Raw genomic sequence first — 13793 nt, 5'->3', positions numbered from 1 at the left:
GAGAGGCAAGATGGGTAGGTAATATCTTTTATTGGACCAACTTCTGTTGGTGAAAGAGACAAGCTTTCGAGCTACACAGCTCTTCAGGTTTTTCTGGAGACAGGGATGATGGTTATGCAATTGATTGGCTCCACCAGCCTTTTTCCCTTTCTCCATGCAGAGGGGGTACAAGGGAACAGCACCACAGACAGAACCACTGCTATCTGGAGCTGCAGTCTGAGGGATGCCCTCCTCAAGCCCTCAGAAAACTCCAACACAGAAGCCTGCTTACGCAGGCTGTTCGCTAGGACCATGACTGCCCCTAAATCAGTGGTTGTCAACCTATTTACCATTCTGGGCCACATATGCAGCTGTCTGTGTTATGTGGGCCACATCCAGATAATATATATACTACCTTTATGGCCCTGAGGATGTCACATGGGCTGCAGCTGTGTGCTAATTGGGCTGCAAGGTTGAGAACCACTGCCCTATGATCAGAGGGGTAGCCATGTTAGTCTGGATCTGTAAAAAGCAACAGAGGGTCCGGTGGCACCTTTAAGACTATGAAGAACTTGCTTCTGAAACTAGTTTAAAAATATTAACAATTTAAAGGGGCACAGCCAAGGGGGCTTAGACTGACTTATCTTTGCAGTTGTCTATAACTTGGTAGGGAACATCCTCCAGATTCTAAATACATCATCACTCGACTGCTGTTATTACAAAAGTGAGGAGAAACATGATTTGATAGAGGTAGTTTGCAAATTACACACTTGGCTTTATCCTGCTATATGGCATTTTTTTTTTCATTTCTGAGAAGATCCATCATTGTATTCTGATTCACAGATTTTGAATGTGTTAATTTGTAATGATGTCTCTTATCTGACCTATGAATGCAATGTTATTAAGTTGTATTTGATGGTTTGGGCATTCTGAGTGCTTAAATAGCCTTAACTGCCTCCTAGGCTGGTTGGGTTATATGTAATTGGAAAGGTCGCTGTCTTTTAAACGAGCACTAAGGTCCTGTTCAATCTCGGGCCATGCAAAGTTGGCTGTGAACTCCTCGGCAATGTTGTGTCTGTTTGAATGTGCCTTGTTTGAGAAGTTTGTCAGATTCACATTGGAAATTTCTAAAGAATTCTAGAGACTGGCATATCCTGGAATGACTACTATTCCTTTATCTGCTATCCTTCACTCCTTTTACATAAACAGTAGACACACCACAGCACATTCTAAGCTGTGCCCTTCCTCACCGAGGAATTAGCTATGTTGTGTACGTTGGGGAGTTTGTCACCCTCGCCTGGAGCAACAAAAGCTGCCGGTGATGGCAGAGTGCAGCCATGTAGGGCTATGCCCCATCCCTAGAGAGTCCCTCCAATTTCAGGCACTCACTGACATAAGACGACCTCCCTGGCTCTTCACTTTCTTTTTTTCTTCCCCAGGCTTTTGTACTGAGCCTGACTGTGAGGTGTATCTAGCAGAGTGGCAGAAGCAGATTGGCTGGTGCACCAGGACAGAAGGAGGGATAGTTTGGCACGGGAAGAAAATAGTTACTAACAAGACTTGTTCCTAACATCACCCAACCTGTTTAGGTTGGATGAAAGGGAGTTAACTGCCCAAGTCTCACTGAAATGTGGGCACTGAACTCCCATAGGCTCCTTTGGAAATCCCATTTTCTAGCACAGCATCTGGCCAAGTGTGTGTACAACGCACAGTGCATTCAGGATGCTGCTGGAAACATCCCAAGCAGGCTGTTTGCTCTCAGTTTAAATGCATCTTTGCACACAAAAAGGGAAGGAATTGTTCAGAGTGGTGTCTAGGCTGGGAAGTTTATAGCCAGCCGGCCAGCAAGAGCGGTGTGCAACACTGTCCCAGGTCCCAGGGCTTGTAGCCCTCCACAGATAACCCCCATCGATGCCAAAGAGGGCTACCACCACAGCATTGGCTTCCTGCAGGACTGAGCGGTTAGTGCTGAGGTGCATGCGTATATTTTGATAGTAATACTAGCTGCTCTCTCAGAAGCAGGTGGATTTGATTTAAATCAAATCGATTTAAATCCTGATTTAAATCACTAGTCAGGAAGACTAGATTTAATGATGGATTTCTACATAAAAGTGCATTCTTGTTGGTTGTTTTAACCTCAATACATATTCTTCACAACTCAGAGATAGATGTATGTTTCATTTTTAGAAGGTACACACTATACATTTTTAAGTGATTTATTTTGAAAACTTTTCAGATGAGTTTTACAGCTATACCAGAAAATGAATGAGTATTTGGTTGTTTCATTTACCAAAGGTAATTGAAACAGATATTTATGAAGTCATTGGGAGGTGAACTATCTCCAATTCAGCAGGTTAATCATTAATATTTGGAGGATTTTCTTGCCATGCTGTATTAGGAGACCATCACCAGACAGACATTTAAATTGTTTTATTTAACTAAAACAACAACGTTACATATTCTGGATTTTTTTTTCTTCTACAGCAACATATAGTATTTTAACAAAATAAGCATATGAATTTTTGAGTTTAGTTAACCATTCAAGTTTTTTTAAATCAGGTTGGTTTTTGTTAAGTGTTTAACTAAAATAGTTAAATGAAATTTTAAAAAATAAATAAATAAATCGACTGTCAGCCAGGTCACCATGAGAAACTTAAAATATTGGCTGCTGCAGCTAACTCAGTCGTCTTCACCTTCATTTTCCTGTTTGCTTTTCTATTCCAGATTATGAACAAGCTTTCCTGCTTTTTCAGGTACCAAACGATTTCTCAATTTGGAATGAATTAGTCCAAAGGAAGAAAATATTCTTTCTACACTGGCAGAAAAAGCTACTGCTGTTAAAAGTGAGATTATCACTTCTACAGCCTCTAGGGTTACCATATTTTAATATGCCAAAAGAGGACACTCCACGGGGCCCCAACTCCGCCCCTTCCCCACCCCAACTCCGCCCCCTCCCCTGAACACTCCGCCCCCTGCTCTTCCCATCCCCCGCTTCCTGTGAATCAAATGTTCGCGGGAAGCCTGAAATAGGCAGGCAGCAGGTAAGCTGGGGTGGTGCCGGGGGGCGCGAGGAGGCGCAGCCCAGTCCGACCGAGCGGCTACCTCCAGCAGCCAGCCCCGCCCAAGAGGCTCTGGCTTCTGTGTCTCCGACTCCAGCTCGGCTCGGGCCCCGGGGCACCTGCCCCGGCCGAGCAGCTCCGGCCGAGCACCCCCAGCCCCGGTCCCAGCAGCTCCAGCCTGGCTTGGCTCGGGCCCCAGTTCCGGCCGAGTGGCTCCGGCCTAGCCCCGGCCCTGGCCAAGCAGCACCAGCCGGCGGTCGGCCCCAGCGGCTCCAGCCCGTACCCAAGCCCCATGACCCCTCCCTATTTTCCCAGACATGTCCGGCTTTTAGGAATTTCCTCCCGGACGGGGATTTGAGGACCAAAAAGCCGGACATGTCCGGGAAAATCCAGACGTACGGTAACCCTAACAGTCTCTGAATCCAAGTACTTAAGTGACTTCCACCAGTTCACTGGTGTGACTTTCTTTAAAACATCATCAGCAAACACATATTTCTTAAATGGTTCTTATTCCCAAACTGCTGCCATTATAGGTTTCCCTTCTAGTGAGAGAATTGTATGGTAGATTACAAATCAACGAAGGCTACACTCAGAAAGACCTCAAGACTTCTGGAATATGCTGCTCAAACAGTTGCACTTTTGTTTCTACTGCCTGTCCCTCCCTTCTCACATTTATCTCCAGACTTCTTCTCCTTGTCCAGAGCTATTCTGCCCACAACTATCTTCTATTCATTGAACTTTTTGAAACTTTGCACTTTTAGAGAGAGGTAAGGGATTGACTCTGTGTACACAAATTTGCAGGGGGACAATAGGGTTGAGGTCTGTTATTTCTCACCTCTATATATTATTTTATTTATTTATTTCAAAACAGTTTTGCTGTTAACAAGCATGTTACCTCTGGAGACACAAATCCACATTTTGAGAACTGCAAAACTAAGCATCTCTGATGGTATCTTCTAGACTGAGCACTGAATCCCATTGGGTAGATAGAAAGCTTAATCTAAACAGAAGCCCCTGGAACCCCATACGATTGGGTCCCTAATCCATGAACTATTGGAACTCATTTACAAAACTTTTCTTAAACATTACATGAATATATTGTCTCATACTATAGAATTAGGATTTATAATCCCTATTCCCTGATGAGATATCTTTGAGCTATAATGTATCTTAATTAAAACGATCTTTAGATAGGTTTTTTTCCTCAAAAAGTATTGTATAAAAAAAAATCAGATTTAAATTTTAAAAATCGGATTTTATTTATTTATTTAATTTTATCCACCCTGCTCAAAAGTGACGAAATGCAGGGTGGAATGCTGTGATCCTACCAGCCACAGGTGGCTCTTAATCAAGGCCATTGTTGGAAGCCTGTGTTGTTTGCACAAATGGCTTGCTCTGCCTGAAGTCGTGCTATTTGGTTTTCCCCAGTGGAGAATTCACTTCACAGTCTGGGGCTGTGGAGGCGCTGACTCTATAGGGGTCTGTTGGCTGGAGACCCTGTGCTGGGAATGGCACATTACATAGGGATGAAGATAAATTTAATGTTCTGATCTCATTTTTTTCTGAGCCGGGTAAGTGACCCAGTCATGGAGCTACCTAGGCTCGGGCAGCGAGGCTGACATGATGCAACAGGTTAGTTGTGGTGAAATGAGAAGGTAGAGAAGGTAAAAGGGAGGTTAGGGAAAAGAGGAGCCTAGTGGGGAGAGGTTAGAAGACAGCACACATACTTTGTCACCAATCCAGAGAGTGCATCTGCATTGGGGACTTTCAGTGCAGCTGCCATTGGCTTAGCACTGGTGTCACCATGTTGTCCAGAGGGGATAGTCACCAGCAAATAGCAATCAGACAGCGTGGGGGTGGGACGTGGCTTGTAATCAACATGTGGAACGGGGCTGTTGGGACAACACAGGAAAGGTTGGGGGTGGGGGATCAGTGGCTTTTTCTGAGCAGCATGCTTAGCCAAGGTCTTCCCTGGCCACCTGGACTTGAACCCGTTGTAAATGGGGGGCAGAGAAGCCAGTTTGCTTACCGGAGCGTGGCTCTGACTGGAACCCACCCCTCCTGCTAGCCAACACAGGATGGTTAGAGGGGCCTGACTAGGATAAGCCCAGCGCCACTAAGAATAACTGCGTCCCTGGGCCAGGAAGGAGTTTTTGAGGCTCAGTCATTACATGGATGGGTTCTCCCGATGAGCTGCCTGTTGCATTTTTCCTTCAAAAGGCCTGTGGAGGTGAATGAGCGCGCGGAGCCGCTCTGGGCCACTTAATGTTCCAGGATTCGAAGGTTGGTGACTTGGGGCTAAAGGCACAAAGGGGCTTAGGTGCCTAAACCCAAGAATCAGGCCCCACAGGGATTCACAAAACCCCTGCTCAGCTGCCATTAAACCCTGTTGATTCCTAAACTCCCTTGGCACCTACATTTTTTGCTGTAAAATTTCTCTAGGTGCCTATGTTTCTGCCTCTGAGCATGCACCCTGCAGTCACGCCTCTCAGTCCCAGAGCGCTGCATGACCCAGGAAAAAGCAGGCAGTCCCCTGCCTAAGGTGCCTGCAGGGCTTGAGCCAGGAAGTGCGCTCAGAGCTCACAATCATGCTGGATCGCGCCCCATAGTAAAACTTACAGAAAACAGGTGGGCGAGGACCACTTCCTTCCTAACTGTTAGCCCCGTGGCTGGGGGCCTCACCGGGGATGAGGGCAACCCGCCTGCTTCATCAGGTGGCAAATCCCAGTTCAACTCTCTTCTTCACAGGTTGAGGGGGGACTTGAACCAGCAGGTGTCCCACATCCCAGCTGAGTGCCCTAGCAGCTGGGCTACTAATTCTGAGGGAGGTTTTCTTCCACACTTCCCCCTCTGAAAATCTGGTGGCTAAACCTTCACTTCACTTCACAAAATGTTACAATACTGTTGGGAAATAAGTAATACCCGTGTGCACACGTGAGTAGGTAGCTAATAATGTCAGAGGAGCAGGCTAGTGCATGTCGAATGCCACCAGGCTAAACGTTAAAATGGTTTATATCGCTCGTAGATACGGTCAAGTGATTCTTTCATTTGAAAATGCCCACATCTTTTGGCAGCATGTAGCCTGCAGAGTGGCAGATTTTGGCTTTGCTCCCAGCTGACCTTGTCAAATATAAAGGGAAGGGTAACAACCTTCCTGTATACAGTATTATAAAATCTCTCCTGATCAGAGACACCAAATCCTCTTACCTGTAAAGGGTTAAGAAGTACCTGGCTGGCACTTGACCCAAAGGACCAATAAGGGGACAAGATACTTTCAAATCTGCGGGGTGGGGGGGGGGAGGCTTTTGTCTGTCTGGTCCCTGCAGCTTTGGCCGGAGCAAGATCAAAGAAGCAAGCAATCCAACTCCTATAGAGTTAGTAAGTAATAATAAGGAAATGCGTTAGCTTACTTTTATTTTGGCTTGTGATTTTCCTTGGCTAGAGGGAAGTTATTCCTGGATTTGTAACTTTAAAGTTTTGCCCAGAGGGAAACCCTCTGTGTTTTGAATCTGATTGCCTGTGAGATGATCTTCCATTCTAATCTTACAGAGGTGCTCCTTTCACCTTTTTTCTTTAATTAAAATTCTTCTTTTAAGAACCTGATTGATTTTTCATTGTTTTAAGATCCAAGGGTTTGGGTCTGTGTTCACCTGTACCAATTAGTGAGGATATTATTCTCAAGCCTTCCCAGGAAAAGGGGTGTAGGGGATTGGGGGGGGGGGATATTTGGGGAAGGTAGGGCTCCCAGTGGCCCTCCCTAAATGTTTGTTTAAATCACTTGGTGGTGGCAGCGTTACCTAATCCAAGGTACAAGGAAGGATTTGTGCCTTGGGGAGTTTTTAATCTAAGCTGGTAGAAATAAGCTTAGGGGGTCTTTCATGCGGGTCCCCACGTCTGTACCCCAGAGTTCAGAGTGGGGAGGGAGCCCTGTCAGACCTATTCATCAGAAGATCAGAGGGGACGCAGAAGCCACTTTCTGTATGTGTTTTGGCACAGGTCCGTGCCACAAGGCCAAAGAGGGATGGTGGAGGCTTCATGTAACAGCCTGGCTGTGCTCAAGCGGCTGCTCACCAGATTTAGATGAGCCAGACACTGGACCCCCATGTAATAAATCTGTGCACAGGGATTGCTTGTTTGCTTCATGTTGGAGAGACACGAGGCTGTTGGGTTTGCCCTTTATAAATAACACACTGATTCTCCCTACTGGAGCAGTAGTTCTTCTTCACCATGATTTAAAGTAACATGCGCTCTTCATCAATCTGGGGTTTGACAAAAACCCTTCTTCTCTGAGCTCTGTAGCTGGTCCTTAGGAGGTGCTGGGTGCTCAGCAGTATTAAAAAATCAGATTACTTATTTATTCAGGAGCATAAATGAGCAAGGAGCTGAAATTGTAGGCTCTGATTTTTTTTAAATCTTGGCTTTGCACGTGTAAGTGAACATAGGTCTTGCTAGTGTATAATGTAGGGCTGGCGATTAATCGTAGTTAACTCACGATTAACTCAAAAATGTTTATAGTGATTAAAAAAATTAACCGTGATTAATCACAGTTTTAATTGCACCATTAAACAAGAGACTACCAATTAAAATGTATTAAATATTTTAGATATTTTTCATATATCTTGTATTCTATGTTGTAATTGAAATCAAAGTGTATATTTTGATTACAAATATTTGCACTGTAAACAGAATAAATAGTATTTTTAATTCACTTCATACAAGTGCTGTAGTGCAATCTCTTTGTCGTGAAAGTACAACTTACAAATATAGGGTTTTTTTGTTACATAACTGCATTCAAAAACAAAACAATGTAAAAAAACTTCAGAGGCTACAAGTCCACTCAATCCTACTTCTTGTTCAGCCAACCACTAAGACAAGTTGGTTTACATTTACAGGAGATAATGCTGCCCTCTTCTTATTTACAATGTCACAAGAAAGTGAGAATAGGCATTTGCATGGCACTTTTTACATGCCAGATATGCTAAACATTTGTATGCCCCTTCATGCTTCGACCGCCATTCCAGGGGACACGCTTCCATGCTGAGGATGCTCGTTAAAAAATAATGCATTAATTAAATTTATGACTGAACTCCTTGGGGGAGAACTGTACGTCCCCTGCTCTGTTTTACTCATATTCTGCCACATATTTCATGTTATAGCAGTCTCAGATAATGACCCAGCATATTTTGTTCATTTTAAGAACACTTTCACTGCAGATTTCACAAAACACAAAGAAGGTACCAATGTGAGATTTCTAAAGATAGCTACGGCACTCGACCCAAGGTTTAAGAATCTGAAGTACCTTCCAAAATCTGAGAGGGATGAGGTGTGGAGCATGTTTCAGAAGTCTTAAAAAAGCAATGCTCCGATGCAGAAACTATAGAACCCAAACCACCAAAAAAGAAAATCAACCTTCTGCTGGTGGCATCTGACTCAGATGATGAAAATGAACATGCGTCAGTCTGCACTGCTTTGAAGGGTTTTCGAGTAGAACCCGTCATCAACATGGACGCATGTCCCATGAATGGTGGTTGAAGCATGCGCATCTGGCATGTAAATATCTTGTGACGCTGGCTACAACAGTGCCATGCAAATGCCCATTCTCACTTTCTGGTGACATTGTAAATAAGAAGAGGGCAGCATTATCTCCTGTAAATGTAAACAAACTTGTTTGTCTGAGCGATTGGCTGAACAAGAAGTAGGACTGAGTGGACTTGCAAGTGCTAAAATTTTACATTGTTTTATTTTTGAATGCAGTATTTTTGTACATAATTCTATATTTGTAAGTTCAACTTTTATGATAAAGAGATTGCACTACAATACTTGTATTAGGTGAATTGAAAAATACTATTTCTTTTGTCTTTTTACAGTGCAAACACTTGTAATCAAAAGTAAATATAAAGTGAGCACTGTACACTTTGTGTTGTAATTGAAATCAATATATTTGAAAATGTAGAAAACATCCAAAAATATTTAAATAAATGGTATTCTATTATTGTTTAACAGTGCGATTAATCCCTAGTATAATGTGCGCATGGAAACCAGCTGGACTGTCCCTAGGAAATGTGATTTCCAGAAGTTGACTGATGAAGTGATTGTAGATGAAAGGGGGGTTGGTTTATGAATGATAAAGCAAGCTGTTGCTGGAGTTTAGAGTTGTGGACCCTGACACTCCAGTCCAGCTAGGAGCATTCACGGTCAGTGGAGAGGACCACAGCTGCAGGGAGTGGGTTGTGGCTCCCTGATTCAGAACATCCCAACTTCAGGGCAAGGTGGGGCTCCCCAGTGCAGACCTAACTTACTCCATGGGCATGAAAAATCTTGGCTGGTTGAGTGAAAATTTTTGCTGCAACCAAAAGCCTGAAAAATGTAAATATTTTCCACTTTTTGTCTAAATGTTTCCTGGATGGGGAACCACTTCCTGACCAGCTCTGCAAGGAGTTAATCCAACTGAGCAATGAGGGGATACGTTAAAGGAGCTTTTAATTCGATTCACTGGAGAGATGGCCGGACCTGTTGTAGAACTGATGACTGCCTGAGCCTAACTACCATAACATTAAATTAATATTACATTATCAGATGACTTCACCTGGATGTTTTATCTGCCCTCAAACTATATATGCTTAATGAAGGCAGTGCTGAAATTCTTCTCCTGTTATTTTCGTTAGTGTTCTTGAGAGCGTCTGTTGTTTCACACCATGTTCTGTCCTCAAACTCTTCATGCTGCTCCTCCGCCTCTAGGAGACTGTTTTATTTAGCTTTCTATCATGCAAGGATAGAGATTGTGCTTTCCTTGGTTTTCTGAATTTATTTTCTCCACCCTGTGCTCCTGGGGAGGACCAGTCCCTAGTACTCTAGCTGCCCCGTAGCATTTCCAGTTCTAGTATGAACCTGCACTAATCACTGCTAAAAGCAACATTTTTTGTTATTGGTGGTGGTGGTAGTGATTTTTTTCAATCAGGGAAGATGATTGAGCTGGGTGTTGCGTATACAATACACAAAAGACTTGTTCTGTGCCCCCAGGACCCAATCTGCCCTCAGTGGTGCATTCACTGAAGGCTGGAGATCATTAATCTACTGCATTTTGGCACCATCCGCACCTCTTTCCAAACATTTCCACGCAAAAATTTTCTCTGGCCGTGCACCCCACTGTGCAAAACAGGGAGGTCAACCTGCGGGTTGACGGGTTGGACTTTAGCTGAATGATTCCTATGAACATTAATGCTGCAAATTCCCCTTGAGTGTGTCCAGTTCATTATTTATTTCATTTTGATCACTGGCTCTTTCCCCACTCAGTCTAGTACGTACTTGCTTTCTCTGTGATCTGTCCGTGGTACTTGCTGTACTTACTTGTAGGCTCAATCTCCACAGATGAACTGCAAAGCCAAAACGGAAGTTGATTTCAGTCCAGATTTCTGTGCTGAGTTCCTCCACTCAACAGGTGGGGGAGGAGGAAGGGGGAGGTGCAGAAATTCAGCATACTGATAAGGTTTTTTTTTTTTCATCCCCCTTCTGAAGAAAGCCTTCTGGTAGTTCCTGGGTCAGTGAAAATATTGCTGCATTGCAATCGAAGTATTGTCCAAGGCATTTGTGGTGTCACACCAGCCTTAGGTGCAAGCTGTCATCTTTAGAAGATGAAGGGACCTATATTTTTTAACAAATATTTTCCTTTTTTCCTTCCCCGTGGCACATGCTCCCTCTGTTCCAGTGCCTTCCAAGAGCCATTTAAACCGTGGGTTTCTCTCTTGCTCCAAAAGGTCCTGCACTGCACCAATCAAAAGTGTTCCCTGAACTCTAAGCAGATTTAGAAACTGAGCCACAGAGAGATTAAACAATTTGGCTAAGGTCACATAGGCAAGTCTGTGTCAGAACCGGGAACTAAACTGATCTCTTGAGTCTCACTCTAGTGCCATAATGACATGACCATCCTTCGTCCTAAATCTCTTGTGGATGGGATGTCTCTTCTTTCCCAAAATCCTGCTTTCAGTGACTTCACCACCACCACCACCACAGCAGCCTGTGTCTTATTTTGCTACACTGAAATGCCATGATGTATGACTATTTGCTGAGGCAAACCCACCTCCTCAGGCAGCGAGAATGAGGCCACGTGAGAGGCCGGAATTCTATTCTCAACTCCACTATAAGTGACCTTGTACAACCTCAGCCATCTTATATGCAAAATGGGTGAGAGGGGAGATGATAGTTATGGCACCCTAGGGTGGGAATATGAAGACGTAATAACAGTTATGAAACACAATATTGTCAGCAGAAGAGGAGATCTGAATCTATGTCTACTGGCTCGCAGCTCAGTGCACCTTTCCCTAGTGTGACAAAGTTCCTCCTCTGCCTCAGTGGGTCCTGCGCTTTTTGGCGGATTTGCTCGCCTCAGAGGCAGCCCTCAGTTTGGCAGCTTCTGCTAGAAACTCAAACCCGCCGCTCACTCAGCTAACCTCAGCACTGGCCAGCACAAGGGAAATGGAGAACAATCCCTGCAGTCTCGGTGTCCCACCCAATGGGTCGGGGACAGGCCAGATCCCTTTCCAAATTAGACCTTCCCTTCTGGTTTGTCTCACAGACCAGGTCAACTCCTCCTGTGTCCAATCAAGAGTTGGGGGGAACCCGAGCCCAGCCTCTACACCGGGTTCCAGCCCAGGGCCCTGTGGACTGCAGCTGTCTACAATGTCCCCTGTATCAGCTGCATGACAGCTACAACTCCCTGGGCTACTTCCCCATGGTGTCCCCCCAGCACCTTCTTTATCCTCACCGCAGGATCTTCCTCCTGAAGCCTGATAATGCTTGTACTCTTCAGTCCTCCAGCAGCACACCTTCTCGCTCCCTCCTCCTTGTGCACCCTCCACTAACTCATGGGAGGTCCTTTTTAAACCAGGTGTCCTGATTAGCCTGCCTGCCATAATTGATTCTAGTAACTGCTTAATTGGCTCCAGGTGTCTTAATTAGCTTGCCTGGCTTAACTGGTTCTAGCAGGTTCCTGATTGCTCTAGGGCAGCCCCTGCTCTGGTCACTCAGGGAACAGAAAAAAAATAAAAACGGTTACTTACCTTTCTGTAACTGTTATTCTTCAAGATGTGTTGCTCATATCTATTCCAGTTAGGTGTGTGCGCGCGCCGCGTGCATGGATGTCGGAAACTTTTACTCGAGCAGCTACCTGTCGGGCCGGCTGGGGAGCCCCCTGGAGTGGTGCCGACCCCCCTTCAGTTCCTTCTTGCCGGCTACTCCGACAGAGGGGAAGGTGGCGGGGGAATGGAATAGATATGAGCAACACATCTTGAAGAACAAGTTACAGAAAGGTAAGTAACCGTTTTTTCTTCGAGTGATTGCTCATATCAATTCCAGTTGGGTGACTCCCAAGCCTTACCTCGGAGGTGGGGTCGGAGTCAAGGAACTGCAGATTGAAGAATCGCTCTGCCAAAGCTGCATCATCCCGAGAGTGCTGGACGATGGCATAGTGGGACGTGAAGATATGAACCGAGGCCCACGTGGCAGCTCTGCAGATTTCCTGGAGAGGAATGTGTGCCAGAAAGGCAGCTGATGACGCTTGAGCTCTCATGGAGTGAGCTGTAACAGCAGGCGGAGGGACGTTTGCCAGGTTATAGCAAGCACGAATATACCCGGTGATCCATGAAGATATTAATTGAGAGGAGACCGGGGCACCTTTCATCCGCTCCGCAATGGTGACAAACAACTGAGTTGTTTTACGAAAGGGCTTTGTCCAGTCTGTATAGAAGGCGAGTGCCCGTCTAACGTTGAGAGAATGGAGGAGTTGTTCACATAGGTCAGCATGCGATTTTGGGTAGAAAACTGGTAGGAAGATATCCTGGCTCACATGGAAGTGGGACACCACTTTTGGTAGGAAGGCCAGATGAGGTCTTAGTTGGACTTTATCTTTATGAAAGATGGTATAGGGCGGCTCACAGGTGAGAGCCCGTAGTTCGGAGACCTGTCGAGTGGAAGTGATGGCCACTAGGAAGGCGACCTTCCAGGAGAGATAGAGAAGAGAGCAGGTGGCCAGCAGCTCGAAAGGAGGGCCCATAAGGCAGGAGAGGACCAAGTTAAGGTCCCATGCAAGCACGGGTGGCTTCGTTGGAGGATGGATTTTCTCCAGGCCTTTGAGGAAACATCGCACGACCGGGTGTGCAAACACCGAGCGCCCCGCTGCGCCTGGGTGAAATGCAGAAATGGCCGCAAGGTGGACCTTAAGGGATCCAAAGGCTAGGTGGTGGTCCTTTAAGGACATCAGGTAGTCCAAGATGCACAGAATGGAAGCCTGGAGCAGGGGCACCTGCCGCTGAGCGCACCAGCTGGAAAACCTCTTCCACTTAGTCTCGTAGGTAAGCCTAGTCGAGGGCTTGTGACTTTCCAGAAGCACCTGCCTTACCGAATCCGAACAGGCGCGTTCAGCCTGGTTCAGCCACGGATCCTCCAGGCTGTGAGATGAAGCGACTGAAGGTCCGGGTGAAGGAGACAACTGTGGTTCTGGGATATGAGGTTGGGGTCGAGAGGAAGACGTAGGGGAGCCTGAATTGACAGGTCCAGCAAGGTCGGGTACCAACACTGATGAGGCCAGGCAGGGGCTACCAGTATGACATCTGCCTTGTACCGGCGGACCTTGAGGAGCACCTTGTGAACCAGCGGGAATGGTGGGAAGGCATACAGCAACTGGCCCGACCACATGATCTGGAAGGCGTCCGCTATGGAGCCCGGGCTGTGACAACTTCCTGTTGGTCCACAAAATGAACA

The sequence above is a fragment of the Malaclemys terrapin genome, chromosome 5 (assembly GCF_027887155.1).
Source record: "Malaclemys terrapin pileata isolate rMalTer1 chromosome 5, rMalTer1.hap1, whole genome shotgun sequence".
Classification (NCBI taxonomy): Eukaryota; Metazoa; Chordata; order Testudines; family Emydidae; genus Malaclemys; species Malaclemys terrapin.
The sequence above is the reverse complement of the archived record's forward strand: the minus strand, read 5'-3'. Positions refer to the sequence as shown.